At 41.6% G+C, this 17277-nt stretch overlaps 1 protein-coding gene across 1 annotated transcript in view; it reads left to right on the top strand.

Annotated features, from left to right (window-relative positions):
* cdk14 (cyclin dependent kinase 14) overlaps positions 1 to 13053 on the top strand; it is a gene marked incomplete at its 5' end in the record, with an annotated part of 30892 nt that extends 17839 nt beyond the window's left edge. Inside the window, one exon of the mRNA XM_010776839.1 lies at positions 12961 to 13053. The remainder of the gene's footprint in view (positions 1 to 12960) is intronic.
* Positions 13054 to 17277: the final 4224 nt, after the last annotated feature.

Here is a 17277-nt window from a genome sequence, read left to right as displayed (position 1 = left end):
TTTCTCCATTGACTTCAATGTTGATGAATTACGGGATATATCTCTGGAATTATGACATTTATAACTGAGAAAAGTAATAGCCATCGATTCCCGATCGAGCTGAACATTTTGATGTTTGAACGGATTTTGTGGGTGGAAAAATTTGGAAGGAGTTAAGGTACAAAATAAAATGTTGTAGAATGTCATATAAATACTAGAGAATGCAATTCCTGAAGAAATTGCTAGTGGGAATGCTTTATGCTGAAAATCTGACGCTAAACTGCTATGCTGGAATGTAATGTGTAAGAAGAAAGTGAAGAATTTAGATTGAAATGATATTTGGACACTGGGGGCTTGAATATGTGATGAGAGAAGAAAAGAAAGTAAAAAGGCTTGGAAAAGCAGCAGAATATTTGAACTGCAAACTTCTGAACTAACTTGATGGCGAATGATCTGTCGCCATGGCAACGGCATTTGTCGACACCCCATACTACGCTTAGATGCGTTGATGCATCGTTACCAAACCTGTGAAGTTTTGGGGCAGTTTCACTGAAGTTATGAGAAAACCGTGTTTCATGGCGAGCATTGTGTTGCCATGGCAACGGCATTTGAAGAAATCTCAAAACTGTCCCGTAGATGTCTTCACGGCTGGACTGTTAGCACACATGTGAAGTTTGAGCACTTTTTGAACATTTTCATAGGAGTTATAGCGACATTATGTTTTATGGCGAGGGATGCGTTTCCATGGAAACGGCATATGGTGAGATCTCAGAATTGACGTAGAGCTGTTGAGGCAAGGACCGGTGATATACAAGTGAAGATTGGGGGACGATTGGACCGTGTCGATGGGACTTACAGCCACATCGTGTTTCATGGCGAGTGGTCCGTCGCCATGGCAACGGCATTTGATGACACCCCATACTACGCTTAGATGCGTTGATGGCTGCATCGTTAACAAACCTGTGAAGTTCTTGGCTTTTTGGAGTATTTTCACTGAAGTTATGAGAAAATCGTGTTTCAAGGCGAGCATTGTGGCGAGTGGTCTGTCGCCATGGCAACGGCATAGATGTCTTCACGGCTGGACTGTTTGCACACTGCTATCTGAAGTCTGCTGCTCTGAGCATGTCAGTTGGAGTGATGATCATCGTGTTCCATTACACAGGTGTTTATAGTTGAGATCAAAGGCTTCATTGTTCTGAATGAGAGATAAACCTCTTACATGTGAACGTTTTGTGGAAGAACCGTAACAGATATCTGTGAAATTTCAAAACGTGAAGCATGTCAAGGAAGTTGAGTATCTGAAGTGTAATTTTTGTGTACTTTCGGGTTAATAATGTGGCCTTTTTGGCAGTTTAACTAAAGGTGTGCGGCTGCTGCCGTGAGGAAATATCTGCCTGAAATTACAATGGGGTTTAATGGAGGAATGTTGAACGTTTTTGTCACTTCATGCCCTCAAGAGGCACTTTGTTTAATTATTTTTGCTTAATTATTTGTCATTTTTCAAGCTACGAGATGTTTTCATACGTTTGTCATAATAAATTATGTCTCAGGAATTTAGGGTTTGGGAATTATGGCAGTTTAAAAAAATATATGAATGCGAATTTCAAGCTGTCCTCCACTCTACTGTAGCTGTGACATCAAACACTCTAGTTAATGTTAAAATGTGAAGAAAACCTCTAAAACAAGGTCTGAACAATGTTTAATATCTCTAAAAGTAAGAATCAGATTTAAAAGCTGTGTTACACGAAAAATGTCAGAAAGATGTGTAACATTTTAAAGTTAGAATGAGTTTTCTGGGTGAAAGTATGAATGAACAGTTAGCAGTTGAAGTCGCATGAAGATTTGTTGAAGTTGAAGAATTTCTCCATTGACTTCAATGTTAAAAATGTGATGAATTATGGGATGTATCTCTGGAATTATGAAAGTTATGAATGAGAAAAGTAATAGCCATTGATTCCCGACCGAGCTGAACGTTTTGATGTTTGAACGGAGTTTCTGCGATGTTCAATGCGGGAGGAGAAGCGCGGCAAAATAAGTCGGCGGAATAATAAACTTTTCGTGCGTAGAAGAACAGTTAGTTGGAATGCTGTTAACAGCATTCCCACTAAATAAACTTGCCTTGCCTTTAAAGTCAAATGAGTATGGAAGATTGGAAACCCCATGAAACAGTGATGCAGCACCAGAGAACAGAGCGGACATTTTAAAGTTAGCAGTTTAGTTCATCACACTGACAACTCTCTCAACACTTAGTGCCCCCCCCCGCCAGCCCCACCCCAGCCTTTGTGTCACTGACGCCATGAGATGTGTGTGTGTGTGCACTGAGGCAGAGAATGCAGTAATAGATGGAGGAATGGCTTTGAGTGGGAGAGGAGGGTGTCCCTTTCTTTAGAGACTGGCTCTCTTTCACCCCTCAGATAAAGCTGCACTATTTGCATGTAATAAGAGGAGCAGAGGCCAGGGAGGGGATGATGCCAGCCTAATGATGGACACTGGATAGAGAGCACTGAGGACCAGATTATATCTGAAATTACTGACAGGTGCAAAGACACACTGAACACATCAATATCTGCAGCTTTTATCTCAGAGTGTTCCCTAGTCTACAACATGTGCAAACTTCTTCAAATCAGGGAGTAGATTCAGTCAAAACACCCTGGATTTAATATGCCAGGCGTGTGTGTGTGTGTGTGTGTGTGTGTGTGTGTGTGTGTGTGTGTGTGTGTGTGTGTGTGTGTGTGTGTGTGTGTGTGTGTGTGTGTGTGTGTGTGTGTGTGTGTGTGTGTGTGTGTGTGTGCAGGGTGGAAGTCACCCCACTGAGAGAGCTGTGTCCTCTCAGCTGCTGCATTTACATTGAAATCAGCCTCTTTGTCCGGGCTCGTCCTAAAGCCTGGGAGAGCTGCACTGATAGCAGCCTAATCCCTCTGCACACATTCACATTAATACACTGACAAATTACAGCAACACATGCACACAGCCATTCATAACATAACTCATGCACATATCTGAGTATTTATAGTTTCAATGAGTCAAAACATTAAATAAAAAAAACTGTAAATATTACAAAATGCACAATATTGATTGTATTCCTTAAAGCTGTTAACATGGTTGTTAATACGGAAGGAGCTAGAAGGACCCACATATCAATGGAAGCATAGCAATGACATAGCAGCTGATGTATAATAATAGTAGTCGTTATGCAACAGTTGCTTCTGTTGTTGGAGTCAGTGTTGACTTTTTCCATATTTAACAAAGTCCACAACCTGCTAACTTAAAGTAAGCACGAGGTGCATAATCGTAACTCTCAAAACATTTAACAATTCATTAGTTGCAAAAACATTCATGTCAGAAAAAAAAGGGGAAAAATGCTTCATCAGGGGTAGACATTTTGTTTTAATTTGTTATTTTGTGAGTGCACTTTCTCCCATACAGCATATGACCAAATGCAGTACTGACATGCCATCACCTTGCATTAGTAGAACATTTCTACTACGTAGGAAAATGGGAACATATTATGAACCATCCAAGCTGTTGCTTACCTGCAGCTTAATAGTGCTAATGCAGTCATTTAAAACGCGGTCAAACCATGTGATAGAATACACCGGAAAGTAGTATTTTCCTTAGATTTCCGAATCAAAATGTGTTTACTCATCCCACAGACGGGACATTTAGATTGTGACAGAGACGGAAAAAATAGAACACTATTAGATAGAAGGCACGCACATAATATTTCTATATTAAACAAAAAATATATATATATACAATATATTCAATTTACAGAAGTATACATTCAGGTAGATAAGTTAGTAGCAGCAGCAGCATTTATAAAATAAAACAAGTGTCAGATGGAGAATAACGTGTGGTAGATAACAGGACTTAAAGTGTATTTTTAATATTAGACTGCAAAATATATTGAGCAACTCATTTAAAAACTACATGTTACATTGAAATCCCTTTAACATTAAACCATTCTTTCAATTCCTTCTTTCAGTAAACCGGCTTTTCTGGTTTAGTGAAATCAGAGTAAAAAGAGGTGAGGGAAGGGTAACAGGGGAAGGGTAGAGGGAGTGGGGGATAAAGGAGAGCTGGAGGGAGCAGGACAGGGTTTCTTTTTGTAGAGGCAGCGTTGTATTATTTATAGGAGGTGGTAGGCAGGCCGCCTCAGAGGAACAGAGCAAAGAAGGCGAGCAGCCCCTTCTCTTTGTGGGGAGATTCCCAGTGGGCAGGCTTTGTGCTGGCTGGATGGCTGCCTTTAGGAGGCTGAGAGTGAAGGCCGGCTGACTCCCTCACTGACACTCAGCCATACTGCAGCACCACAATATGTGTCAGCGCTGTGGCCATGGCTAGAGAAAGGACGGGGGGAGTGACAGAGGACAGGGACAGAGTGGGAGTGTTTGATTTTGGCAGGAGGGGAAAAGAAGTGTTGAGAAAAGAGATAGAATGAGTGGTCTGAAAAACATGGAGGCAGGGAGGGCAAGGAGAAGAAAGGGGGAAAGAGTCAGGTCTGCTTTACAGTACTGCATTGATCCATGTTTATTCATGATTCTGCATTATTCACAAGATTAGCTGATGCAACTCGGTGCTGAGGGGAGGCAATGCCCCCCCCTCCCCCCCCCCAATCAATCCTCTCAGTGACCACACAGTTCAACTGTGAGTCCCAACAACAAGTGTGAGCCAGCTGCCCTGTCTCTGAGCCTCAGCGCTCTCACTCCAGGCAGAGTGTGTGAAGAATGGGACGCAGTGTGCTCACAGTCAGAATGCATAACAATGCATCAAACATTCATCCAATCAGGGAGCAAAAAGCAACATTACAGAGGGGAAACCAACAGCGCCTCCATCCAAACAGCTAGCCGTTACACACATGTATTTTGAAAAGAAGGTCTTCAAAAGGATAAAACCATTGTTACAGACATACAAAAAGGTCGATATTTGCGTAATATAGTCATCCCTGCGTGTTCCTTTATTTTTGTAAGATCTTCAAGCTCTAGTAATGATTAAATACGTTAGACAAATAACATTTTCAACCCATAAATTCCTATGTGAAATGTAAAGGGGTTTTTCATAGTAATGACACAACAGATATAATGCTGTACGGAGCCCTAAGCCTCTTTCAGCCCTTTGTTTTGGTTCAGTGTTCCCACTCTCATCTCCCTGCTTTCAGAGAAGAAGCTTTCATGATGTACACTACCTGTTAATAAGGGAAGTAGATATTGATAGTAAAGGATTAATCAGGTGACAATAAACACAACTCCAAAACAAGCTGCTGTTGCTCTGTGTCTGCGGCATAAATGGTCAATAGTTTGCACAGCCCCTTTTAAGGTCATAATATGTCAAGTGTGTGACTCCACTAGCTGCTCATTTGCAATGGCACCACTGAGTGAGATAACCCATGCTAAAAGATGCAGATAGTAATACAAATCCATCTCTATCGCCTCCCAACCTGCGCTTTATAAATAGCGAAGCTACCATCAATAGCATATTTCATTTACTCGACCCAGATGCTGTCAATGCACCATGTTCCATAGAACCTGACCAAATCACCAGCAACAATGAGGATCGTGTCCACATCAAATCCAAATCATCGCTTTGTTTCGACACCGACATGATGTCATCTGGTTGAGTGCTGCTTGGTGTTGGGCTTCACACACACACAGCAGCCTTTCTACATTGTGTGTGTGTGTGCGTGCGTGCGTGCGTGCGTGCGTGCGTGCGTGCGTGCGTGCGTGCAGTCAGCCATCACAGGTCGACGACAGGACAGCACTGTGTCACTTTGAAGATAACAGCTGCAGGCAGAGCTCCACTGTAGTGTCCGGAATGTAGCCGTGCCAGCCATTTATCTAAACACACTCACACACACATTCACACTCGCCTTAGGTGTCATCCGAGTGACCATGCAGCAAACCTTCATAGCTATGCAGACATTTCTCTTGAAGGTAAAAGCACTATTTTCCCCCTGGTGTGTTTCTACCCCGGTGTCTTTCTACTTAAGCCATCAGTTTCCAAAATGTACAAAGTCAACAGGACAGTGGAGAATCTCTTTGGCTCTGTAGCGGGAAGAAATAGATTTGTACGGTCCATAAAACGACCTGTCAGAAAGTTTCTCTAGGTAGAGGACAAAGTGATTTAAAGTATATCCCCGCTGTGAGCCGGAGGGGGGGGGGAGATAGGATGTGGGGGGTACCGCAGGCATAGCCTTAAGAAAGGGAGAGCCTTCAGTCAAATCAGCCAGTTCTCCTCCCCCGTTAGCTTTCATAACTTGAGGCAGTCAGTGCCTGCCCGTTATATGGGCTTTCAGTTCATCGTATCCTCACGGAACATTATGAAGGCAGTAGATGATACAGGCTCTCATTAAACATTGTGCCTGAAATGTGGACGTGCACAGAGGCTTCAGTTAGGGGTCATAACATGCTGAATTTCTTCATATGAAGAGATATGTATGTTGCATTTGCATCTTGTAATATGAACTTCTCCTAAGGCTGCATGGAGTTCAGATGAAGATGCATTGCCATACTCTGTGCTCTCATCTTTACTTCTTATCATTCTCTCTTCACTCCCTTCCTGAATCATCATGCAGTATCTGTCATTTGCCAACACTCACTACACTCACTGCTCATCCCCCCCCCCACCCAGTCCAGAGCTGGTCCAATCAGATTGTAATAACCAGGAACACTGGAGAGGTTAGCCCCGGTGCGGTTCCATGTAAGTGGATCAGAGCAGAACAGTGGTGGAATGTAAATAAGTACAGTACTTTTATTCTATTTTGACATAGTGGTACTTTACTTCAGTATTTATATTCTTTGTTATATTCTATGTTATATATACGTCTACTCCACTAAATTAAATTAACACTCATAGTCACTTTGTACATAAAAAAGCACATGATAAAATATAGTACAGTACTAATAATATACCCGGTATTTTAATACTAATTATATACAGTATTATATACTATTAGTAGTAGTATAACTCTGTGAAAAGAGCTATTCTGCATACTGAGTAGATTTTCCAATAATACTTATTATAAACTATTGTATTTTTAAGATTTTTTATTTCGAGTTTTTACTTAAATCTGAGTATTTTAAGACCAAAGTATTTCTACTTTTACTTAACTGATGAATCTGAGTACTTCTTTCAACACAGACACTTCATCAGCTCTTATTACATACTTTTTCGTCATCATAATAATAATCATCATCAGCATCAGCGTCATCACAGAGTGTGTAGTTGAGCAGATGTGTGTGAGTGTGTGTTGCTGCATGCTGCTGCACTGTTGGGGTCTAATTATCCTCGAGCCCATTTCAGATCTTTTTTTTCCTTGAAAATTAATTGATGCATGTTGGGTCGGGGCAGGTTTTCCACATGTCTTGGTGGGGGTAGTAGCTCTACTATCAGCATTAGAGGAGGGGCTTCTGTAGCAGCAGTACAGCTAACTGCTGGTGGGGACTTTTGGAGCAAACATAGATAAACACAAAAAGGCTGCTAGAAGCTGAAAGTGATATCGTACAATACTGAAGGGTTATTGAAGGCTTGGCCAAAGGAACACACACTGTTGTTGATTACAGAACGGAACACAGAGGAGGGTTCAGGCTGTATGCGACTGTGTGTTCTGCTGAACTGTTCTCAGGTCTGCACATCTACCTGACTCACAGGCTGGTCAGAGACATGTGTGCCTGTAGAGAAACAAAGTCCTCCAAAACAAAGCAGACCTTACCTTACCTGCCTGGAGTGAGCTAGCTGTGACCTACTTCAAACATTCTGATATCAAGATGAGCATCAAGTCTAACTTTTAAATAATGAATATATGTATTAACTTGGACTGTTAAAAATATTGCAATACTTACAATTCATCTTGAAAACCTTAACTTGTTAAAAAAAATCCAAACACAAATGACTCTCCTATTGTGCTTACATTATGATATCAGAGAGAGATGCTATCGAGCACCGAGTCAACACAGTGACTCCATGACTGTGGCTTTGATTTCGCTTTGTGTCGGAACATTCTCCAGCTTCATGCCAATCATTCAGAAATCTTCGAAGCTAAGCTGGCATGTTATTTAAAATAAATGAGTTTTTCTCTTACTAGTTTCTCATGCTGTTGTTTACACCACACAGGTTTTATCTTCCCCCAAGATATAAGTAAATACCAGTGTTTTAAACGAGTGATATATCAGGATGAATTTACAGATTATTAATATTATTAGCACAAATACATGTTTTAAATGATTGACTCCACTTGTATTTTCAGTATGACTGCATAGTGATTGTAGTGTCATCTGGATTGGACGGACTACAGTCATCGCAGACGGAGCGATAACATCTACATGTGTATAAGTGCTTCACTTTCTGTGTGAAGATGATTGACAGGTCAGGGGATAGGATGTGATGAGGCTTGCTCTGTAAGACGGTCAGAAGAGAGGCAGACGTATGCAAGGCTAAAAGAAGTGATGGGAAGGTGTATAAGAGGAGGAGGAGGAGGGGGAGGATGTGGTACACACTAGAAACTTTTCTTAGTTGTTGTCAGGTCCGAGTCTGAGAGGAAAAGTGAGAAGATGAGAGGACAAAGCGGAGAGGAGGGGGGAGGAGGACGGGGGAGAAGCCGGACAAAGGAGGAGGAATGAAGATAAAACAGAAAGTAGATCAGGCTGAAGGAGGAGAAAAGAGGTGAAGGACAGAATGGGAGGAGGAGGAGTCCTGCAGGAGGAGCATGATTGATTTCATGTCTGTTGATCAGTGGCTGACACGTAGGAGGAGATCTGACTCCATAACCATGAGTCTATAGTCACAGCTCTCCTTTCATTCCCTCAGCACTCCACCTCCCACCTGTCTGGAGGGGAGCTATATTCTCCATATCTCTGGTGCTGTAACCTTCCTCCATAAAGTCACTCTGATGCACAAAGGAAACACCTCCGTTTCTCTCTGCTCTCTGTCGAATGCACACGTTTACCCATGTGAGGAGAACTTTAAACAGATAGAAGAAGAGAAACAAAGTGACAGCAGTCAGGATGATGCCTCCAAACAGCTGTAAACAAATCTCAACAATGGGGGCTGTTTCCAGACAGAGTGCCGTACCGTTTTCCCTCTCTCCAGAACCCAGTTCCCCCTCTCTTCTTATGTTCTCTACCATATGGCTCTCCCTAATGAGCATTGCACATGTATCTCCTTCCTTTCTTGCTCCTCCAAAAAGAATACAAAAACAATGTCTTTCTTATGTGGTGCAGCCAACAGCAGCAGATCTGGAGCTTCTTGTCTCCGCTGAGAGAATTAGTGGCAAATAAAGTATGCTAATGAGTTCAACTCTGTCGCTCTGCGATTAAAAGCACTGTGGGATAATGAGTCAAGCTCACATCAATACGAGAAGGATGGTTCACATGTCTATGGGCTGGATGCATGTTGCTTCCTCCCTGCCTGATAACCCAGCTTGGTTTTCTGTGTCCTGTTTTCTGAGCAAAGATGCACAATTCAGAGCAACACTTAGTGAATGTGCTTATCAAAAATGATTCAGTTACAGAACACAGCAGGGAGGTCACACTCAGGCTCTTTTCAGATACAGTTCTTCCTATCAAGCCAAGGGACATACTCCAGATTGGAGATAAACTATACTTTTTTTATCTACATTTGGGAAATATTTTTCACAGCAGCATAGATAAGACATCACACATGAATGAGAAGTAAATAAAAAGAAATAATAGTAGTAAATACAGATAAACAAATGAGCAGTAGAAGATAAACAAAATACAAACAACTGTGAATATGTATATCAATAATGAGGATAAATATCTATAGAGTATTGAATTGAAGACAGTGTACATTATGCTTGTCCAGCCTATCAATCTCCCAAAATGTACACACACTTTACAGTTGACATGTGAGCTACTGCAGGTCACATGGTGCAACAGTACCATGAGGACAGATCTTCTTACTGAGCACTTTCCACCATGACTGCAGACAGCATTGCAGGGACGTGACCCACTTTCCATTTGTCCTGGCAGCTTTGCCAGTGCAAAATGATCTACAGCAGAAATGACTTCACTTTTATTTCATTACTAATCTGAAAGCCTGTTCAACCCAGTCAGCGACTCTAAGGAATCCATTGACGCTTTCAAATAGCATTTCATTCAAAACAATCTGCTGACCAATTCCATATAGTTCTGCATGCCTGAAACAGAGAACCGAAGTTGACCAGTCCCTGCTCCTTTATGACTCTTGAGACCTAAACACAGTCTGAGGTTTGATGCAAGATTTTAGAAATGCAAAGACAAAGTGACGTGCTTGCTTCTCACCATGTCAATGATTTCATTTGTTTTTAGCCTTTATTTATCCAGGTAAAAATCCCATTGTGATCAACGATCTCTTTTCCAAGGGAGACCTGCCGCACATTGGTTACACATGTAACAGAAAACATAAAAGGACACATACAACATAATGACAGAGGTACAATTGACAGACCAGGAGTATCAAGTACCATTTCATCCAGCTGTGCTTTAAAATGATGCAGGAGAACCAAAATGCTAATTTTTAATATGTTTTGCAGAGTTTTCCATGCTAGAGGAGCTGCGCACCTAAAAGCTTGAGTGCCTAAAACAGTCCTAGCACTTGGCACATGTAATAAAAACACATCCTGGGATCTTAGGCAATAGCTACTTGAGACTCTCTGTGAGATCAGAGAGCAGATATACGTTGGTAGTTTACCATACATGGCTTTATAAATAAACATGTACCAGTGACTGAGCCTCCGTACAGTAACTGATGGAAAACCTGCCCTGGCATACAGGGTACAGTGATGAGTAAGTGCTTTACAATTAGTGACAAATCTCAGTGCACTGTGATAGGCGGCATCTAACTTGATCAGGCAAGTTAGATGTGGAAATCATCACTTATATAAGTTAAACAAACTCAAACTATGACATGAAAGGCCAGTAGCACCAAACATAAGTGGCTCACATAAACATATCAACATGACTTTTAAGTTTGTTAAAATAATACTAAACGCATTAGCAGCATATGAACCATATGATAATCTCCTGTATATCCTCCATAGAGAGCCAACTTGTTCCTATGTAAGCCATATTACCATAGCCAGTAAACACTCTCTGGGGCACATTCTCACTTACCCTCACATGCACAGATAAGAAAAAAGAAACGGTGTAATTGTAAAAGCACCTGCAAAGTAGAGTAGAATGCATCCCTAACTGTTGCTAAGCATTAGTGTCTGGCTGCTCCTTATCCTTCACACTTATGTGAAGTAGGTCATACGCAGACATTTGGTGCAAAGTCACTACCTTTCTATGCAAATAAGACCAGTGCAATTATAAAAAAAGAAAATAGCCACACGGGGAAATCATTAGTGTCTTCAGAGTTGCTGGTAACAGAAGTAAATATGAAATGGGGGTCGCGCTCATATTTCCGATTGATGAGTTCATATTGATTCTCAAATACAGTTCCTCTGTCCCATTTCAAAGTTGTTAGGAAAGCCTCTGCATCTCATCAGTCAGAGAACAGAGCTAGAACTCTAAACATTGATTTGATTGCTTCTTCTTTGACATGGTTCTGTGGTTTTGGCAAAGAAGCAACATCTGCAGCTGCAAAACGTCCTGGCTTATTTGTGCTGGAATCTCATTAGTGCAACAGCTTTTTAGAAACAAGCTTTGAGTGTAAATAATAAAGGTTTCAATGGTTTGCAGTTTGTGGAACTACAGCATCTTATCTTTGTTAATCGAACCATTTATTTTTGAAGTAATGTTTCAGCACACACATTTGATCAGTGTACCAATTTTAAGTTTTTCCATAACATCAAACACTACTGGACGAATATTTTGGCTTGTGTGACATCACAGAGCTGAACTGATCTAAGAATTTATGAACACTTTTGCCTTTGTCCCTCTCCTTTTTTTACTTGTTTCTGTACATGTATGCAGTACATTCCTAAAGCCCGGGGACAAGCTAAAACATTTCTAACTCACATGGACATATCTTCTCCAAAGTTTGCATGCAATCAAGCTCATCTAACACTCACCTCTCCAGCTGCAGCACACAGCTGTTCTCAGGGAAGAAGCTCAGACAAGCACATTGGCTGCATCTCACTTCGGTTAAATGGATTCCTTGCGTCCCTCACTTGCGTAGTTTCCCTGCGACTAGTCCCTCCCACCAGGGAAGCATGGAGAGACACAAGGAAACCACGAGAAGCAGGGAAATGAGTTTTAAGAGCAATGGGACATTGTTTCCTCCGGAGCGTCACGTGAAGCGACGTCCGTTTGTGATGACGCCGCACAGCTGATCGTCTGACAGCAGCCAGATCAGTGCATGCGCTGCATCGTCCAATCAGTGAGCGATACACAGTAAGGGGGCGGGGCGAGTGTCTGAGGATTTCACCGGAGGATGGTCTGGTGGTTCCTCGATTATCGCTCCTCCGTTATCACTCCTCGATCCTCGATGCTCCGGCACAAATAAGGCCACTGGGACGCTACTCAAGATGGCGCAGACAAATCAACTTCCGGTGATACCGAGCCCGAGGAGCGAGGAAATGAAAAATAACCAAAGTGAGACGCAGCCATTGAGAGAGTGGATCAAGACAACAAAATAAACTAGCTGATTAATTGAATATTACATTTAGCAGCTAAACTAGGAGATATTTGCTTTGGAGGTGGTGAAGAACAAAAATGATAAAAGCAAAGACAATATTATCATGCGGCAGGAAACATGACGTTCTAATGTTCTGTGTCTGGCAGTGTAAAGGCTTGTGCATACTTTCTGTAATTATTTGGCTGCCTTTGTATTTCTTTAAGCACAAATCATGTGAAGGTGGGCAGCGTCTGTAACGGAGACTCCTTACACAACCCCTCTCAAAACACTCATTCATCTTCTTATCTTCATCTTGTTCTTGGCAAACCAGCAAGAGGTGCTGGACTGGAGTGTGGAACAAAACTGGAGCATGCAAGAAATTAAAACTCCTTGTAATGCCCTGATGCCAAACTTTCATTTTGGCTTTAGATCAAACTTTGACAGCATGCGACGCCACTCCAAATAAGGATTTATGGGCACACTAATGACAGTTGGTATCGGCTTACAACCTAAACTCGAGAGGTGAGTCATGTACTTATATTTGATCGTTTATTCTTGGTCATTCCACAATTTGATGGTTTCAATGCAGACACACAAACATACTGTATCATATACGCACATCAGACATCAGAGGATGAATGAACATGCAAAGTGATCGATGTTCCAAAAGACATTTACCGTCAGAGAGATGGCCCTGCCTCGTCACTAAGTCTACAAGATGTGGTTTTCCTTCATACCCTAGGGATTCTCGATGTAACATAGTAATACACAATTCCCCATAGAAATCTGATTAAGAAGCCAATCGGAAGGGTGCAGTGTGTGGACAGTGGAGCTTTGTCCATTGAACATGAGGAGGAGGGAAGCCTGTGAGTTCACGTGTGTGTGGGCCGCATCACGCAGTAGAAGTGCAGTGTGTATATGTCTGCCAATGAAAGCATCTGTACTGCTTTCATTAATGTCATTCTGAGGGTAAAGGCCTTTCGTGGGCCCTAGACTCAACATACTGATGCTCTCAATATGTTCAGGGCCCTCAGGCTGTGGGGAAGACTTGTGAAGTTTGCCCTGAAGGTTTGTGATGAGGTCACAAAGTCATCGAAAATCAAAAGGGTTTAAGGTTCTGCAAATGTCTTCATTATTTGACGATAAGATCATGATATTGTGATCATAGTTTGACCTGATTGAGTTTCATACGACTGAAGAGATGTACAATCTTCATATTGAATTTGGTTTATCCTCAGGGGAGCGTTCTGGTACTTGTTGAATTCCATGGTAATCCGTCGATTTGATCCTGTCAGTTACTGTTTACAAGCCGTGTTAAAGGAATTATGGTCAAGAAGGGATCTATAGATACATATGGACAGCAAATGTTATGACAATCTAAATGTTAGTATTTGAAAGTCTGTATCTAAGACAAAAGGACCATTTCAGCAAGTTCATTGATGCAATTTGTTATTTGTTTGTTATAGGCAGCTTTTGGCACTGGGTGATTTGGGCACTTGGTGTAAATGTTTATATTGGAGACAGGTGGTGAACATGCACTTATAGTAGTATAGTAGTATATCTTAAATTGACTCAAGCATTGGATGGATGGGCAGATGGACCAATCCAATGACCATTGTCATGGTCCAATTGGTTCTTTCAGACAGTTCAGCAGTTGAGGAAGTTTTCTCCAAGATTTCATAGAACTTCTACTGTCTGATTTGTTTTATTGTACATTTGATAAAAGCCTTGGAATGGTTCTAAAGGGGAACTGTAATTCTAATCAGATATAACTTTGTATGTCGATTATCCTGAGTTGGATAGGGACTTTCCCATGGTGGTCTGAATGAGCTCCCCCCCCCCGCCCCAATAATACAAAATCTGAGTTTAACATTTAAAAAACAAAAATGAATACTTATTTGCTAGGAAATGAAACAGCTTTTAGCATTAAACTTTGCATATTTAATCCAAAAGAGTGGAGGCATTCTTCAGCGTCTCTGACTACTGGCTGCAGGATGAGGGTCTTGTGACTGTACTGTACCAGATCCGTTTTCCCAGCATTCATCAGCGAGCCCAGGTAGGAAATCAGCAGGAGACTGACTGGATCAGAATTGGACATGAGTCACAAATGATACACTCTGCATGAGTCTGCATGTTAACAGCACACTGCAGCCCTGTATGAGTGGCCTGAAAACACTGAGCCCAGTATGCAGCCCACTGCAGGGAGGAGGGCGGCAAGAAGGGGATGTGAAGGAGAGGAGGGGACTGCTTCCCCTGGATTCTGTTGTGTCCAGTTGACCGGTGTACCGTGCTGATTCTACCTGCAAGAACGAATGGTCTTCAATGGTTGATGTCAGGAAGACGTGTGCCTGCACTGAAGAAACTGAACCTTTAATTAAATGTAGTATGTCAATAGATTTCACATAACAGTATTAGGTTAGTTGAAAGCAATAATCTGAAGTTGAACCTAATCATCTTTTTACCTAATAAGTTAACGTTTTTTCAGTGAGATTGACCCGGGCTCTCTGGTTGTTTGACCCTCCTGTCGTGTTCGGTTACATCTGACCGATTTACTGCTTTCATCAATCAAAGTGTTGTGTTTTACATTTGATTGCTTCAAGACCATGATATCCTCCACAGTAGGCATTTGAAAATATAAAAGTGCCGATCACCACTTTCATTGAATTTTGAGTGGTTTAGTGAACTTTGTTACACCTACAGTATGGTGTTCCCGCTCAAAAATGACCGCCATAGGAAATGAATGGGTAACCCTAGATTATGTTCATCCATCAGATAGAACACAACCAAATCAAAAACCATGTTCATTTTGGAATACATTTTCAGTGTCTATTCTTATATTAAAAGTGAATAACATTTGGAGATGATTAATGTTCTTTGTGTTAAAACAGATGTTCATATTACACTGGGAGCACTTCAGTAAGGGGGAGAAACAAACACGACAGGAGGGTTAAAATGTTGCACATTGAAATTTCCGCAGAATAAAACATGAATCAATGCATGTTTCCTAATTTGCAAGAGGAATTCATTAAGATGGCATTCATTGGTTTCCTTTTTAGTCTTGTTTCCACCGATCCACATATACACATTGGTGTTTGCTAATATGCTGTAGAGCAAATTCATTTCAGGTCAGCGATGGATCAATAGAGGGGACATACAGCTTTGTGTCACTGATTGTGTTCAGGTCTCAATCAGTTAGGATTGCTAGTTGGATTGAGTTTGTCGCCCATCCTTAAAGCAGGGCGTTACACTCCAAACAATTCGCCTTTTTTATTCTGGATATTTTGGCCTTTTCTAGTGAGGACATGAGCAACATGAACACTGTGTCTGCAGAAGAAGAAGAAGAAAAGAAACAGGTACTACACTGCCAAGATGTAATCGTCTTTCTGTCAGCCCTCACTATATCTTATCTTATCTACAGTGGCGGCCGGCCCATAGGGGCGCTAGGGGCGCCACCCCCCCTCTTCCCACATGTTTGATTGTCATTAAAAATGTAAAATAAATAAAAATATATATTTCCAAAATTTTTTTTATTTTTATTTGTATTTGTATTTTTAAAGAACAAGGTAAATATGATATAGTTGGTATCAGTAAAATTTATAATCTACAATAAAATCTCGTTTAAAATTGTTTTACGATGTAATTGATAAGTCACATGTTTCCTGCCTGGCCGCAGCGTGTATCATTACCCTCTCTCGTCCGGGCGGTAGAAAGGAGCCCTCAGCCAGAGCAGCTGCAGCCAACAAGCTGACTGTTGCTATCTGTAAACTATGCCGTCGAAACATAATTTCAGCCAATCAGCGTCGTCAGATCTGATGCTCAAAGGGCGCCCTTTCAGCGCCCTGACCTGTGTGTCTGTGAGTTGTTTAGACTCGTATCCAAGGTGACGCTACAGTAGGGGATGGCTGCTTCTGCAGGTGTAGACTCCGGTGCTAGTGGATCGCCGGAGCTGTAGATTAACATTTGCATGCTTATTGTAGTTGTAAGGGCAATGCCTGTGGCACCATGGAGCATATGTTTGGGCTGGACCTGTATTTTACAGGAAAGGAGTGATCAGAGGGTCGAGTTGTCGATTCTTGTTCAGTTTTCATCTTCCTCACCCTCTCAGACTTTGAGTTGCGCGCGCTGCTAAAGAGACGCGCTACCATGGAAACCAAACAATGGTGTAGCTGTATTAAAGTCCGAGTGGAAACAGTGGTGAATAAATCTGATTTTGTCAGAAATCGGGAGAAATGCGGGAGTCTCCCGCAAAAATCGGGAGGGCAGTGGCGGCAGGCCCATAGGGGCGCTAGGGGCGCCGCCCCACCTCTTCCCACATACAAAAACAAATATTTAAAAAAATATTAAATTAAAAAATATATATTTCAAAAAATATATATTTCAAAAATATATGTATTTTATATTTTTTATTTTTAATGAACAAGGTAAATATCATACAATTCGTATCAGTAAAATGTATAATCTACAATAAAATCTTGTTTAAAATTGTGTTACGATGTCTAAAGTTACGGATAAGTCACATGTTTCCTGCCTGGCCTTGCCCTTGGCATTAGTTTATCATTACGGGGCGCTGCCCCCGAGCCAAACAGCAGCAACCAGCACGTTGCAAAAGTCTCAATAGTAAACTGTGCCGCCGAAACATAATTTCAGCCCAATCAGCGCCGTCAAATATTTTGGTCACGAGAGCGCTCACGTTGGCGCCCACGTTGCTTACGTGCGTTGACGTGAGTTGTTTTTTAGACTCGTGAG

The sequence above is a fragment of the Notothenia coriiceps genome, unplaced genomic scaffold, assembly GCF_000735185.1.
Source record: "Notothenia coriiceps isolate Sejong01 unplaced genomic scaffold, NC01 NC01_scaffold00017397, whole genome shotgun sequence".
NCBI lineage: Eukaryota > Metazoa > Chordata > Actinopteri > Perciformes > Nototheniidae > Notothenia > Notothenia coriiceps.
The sequence above is the reverse complement of the archived record's forward strand: the minus strand, read 5'-3'. Positions and strand labels throughout refer to the sequence as shown.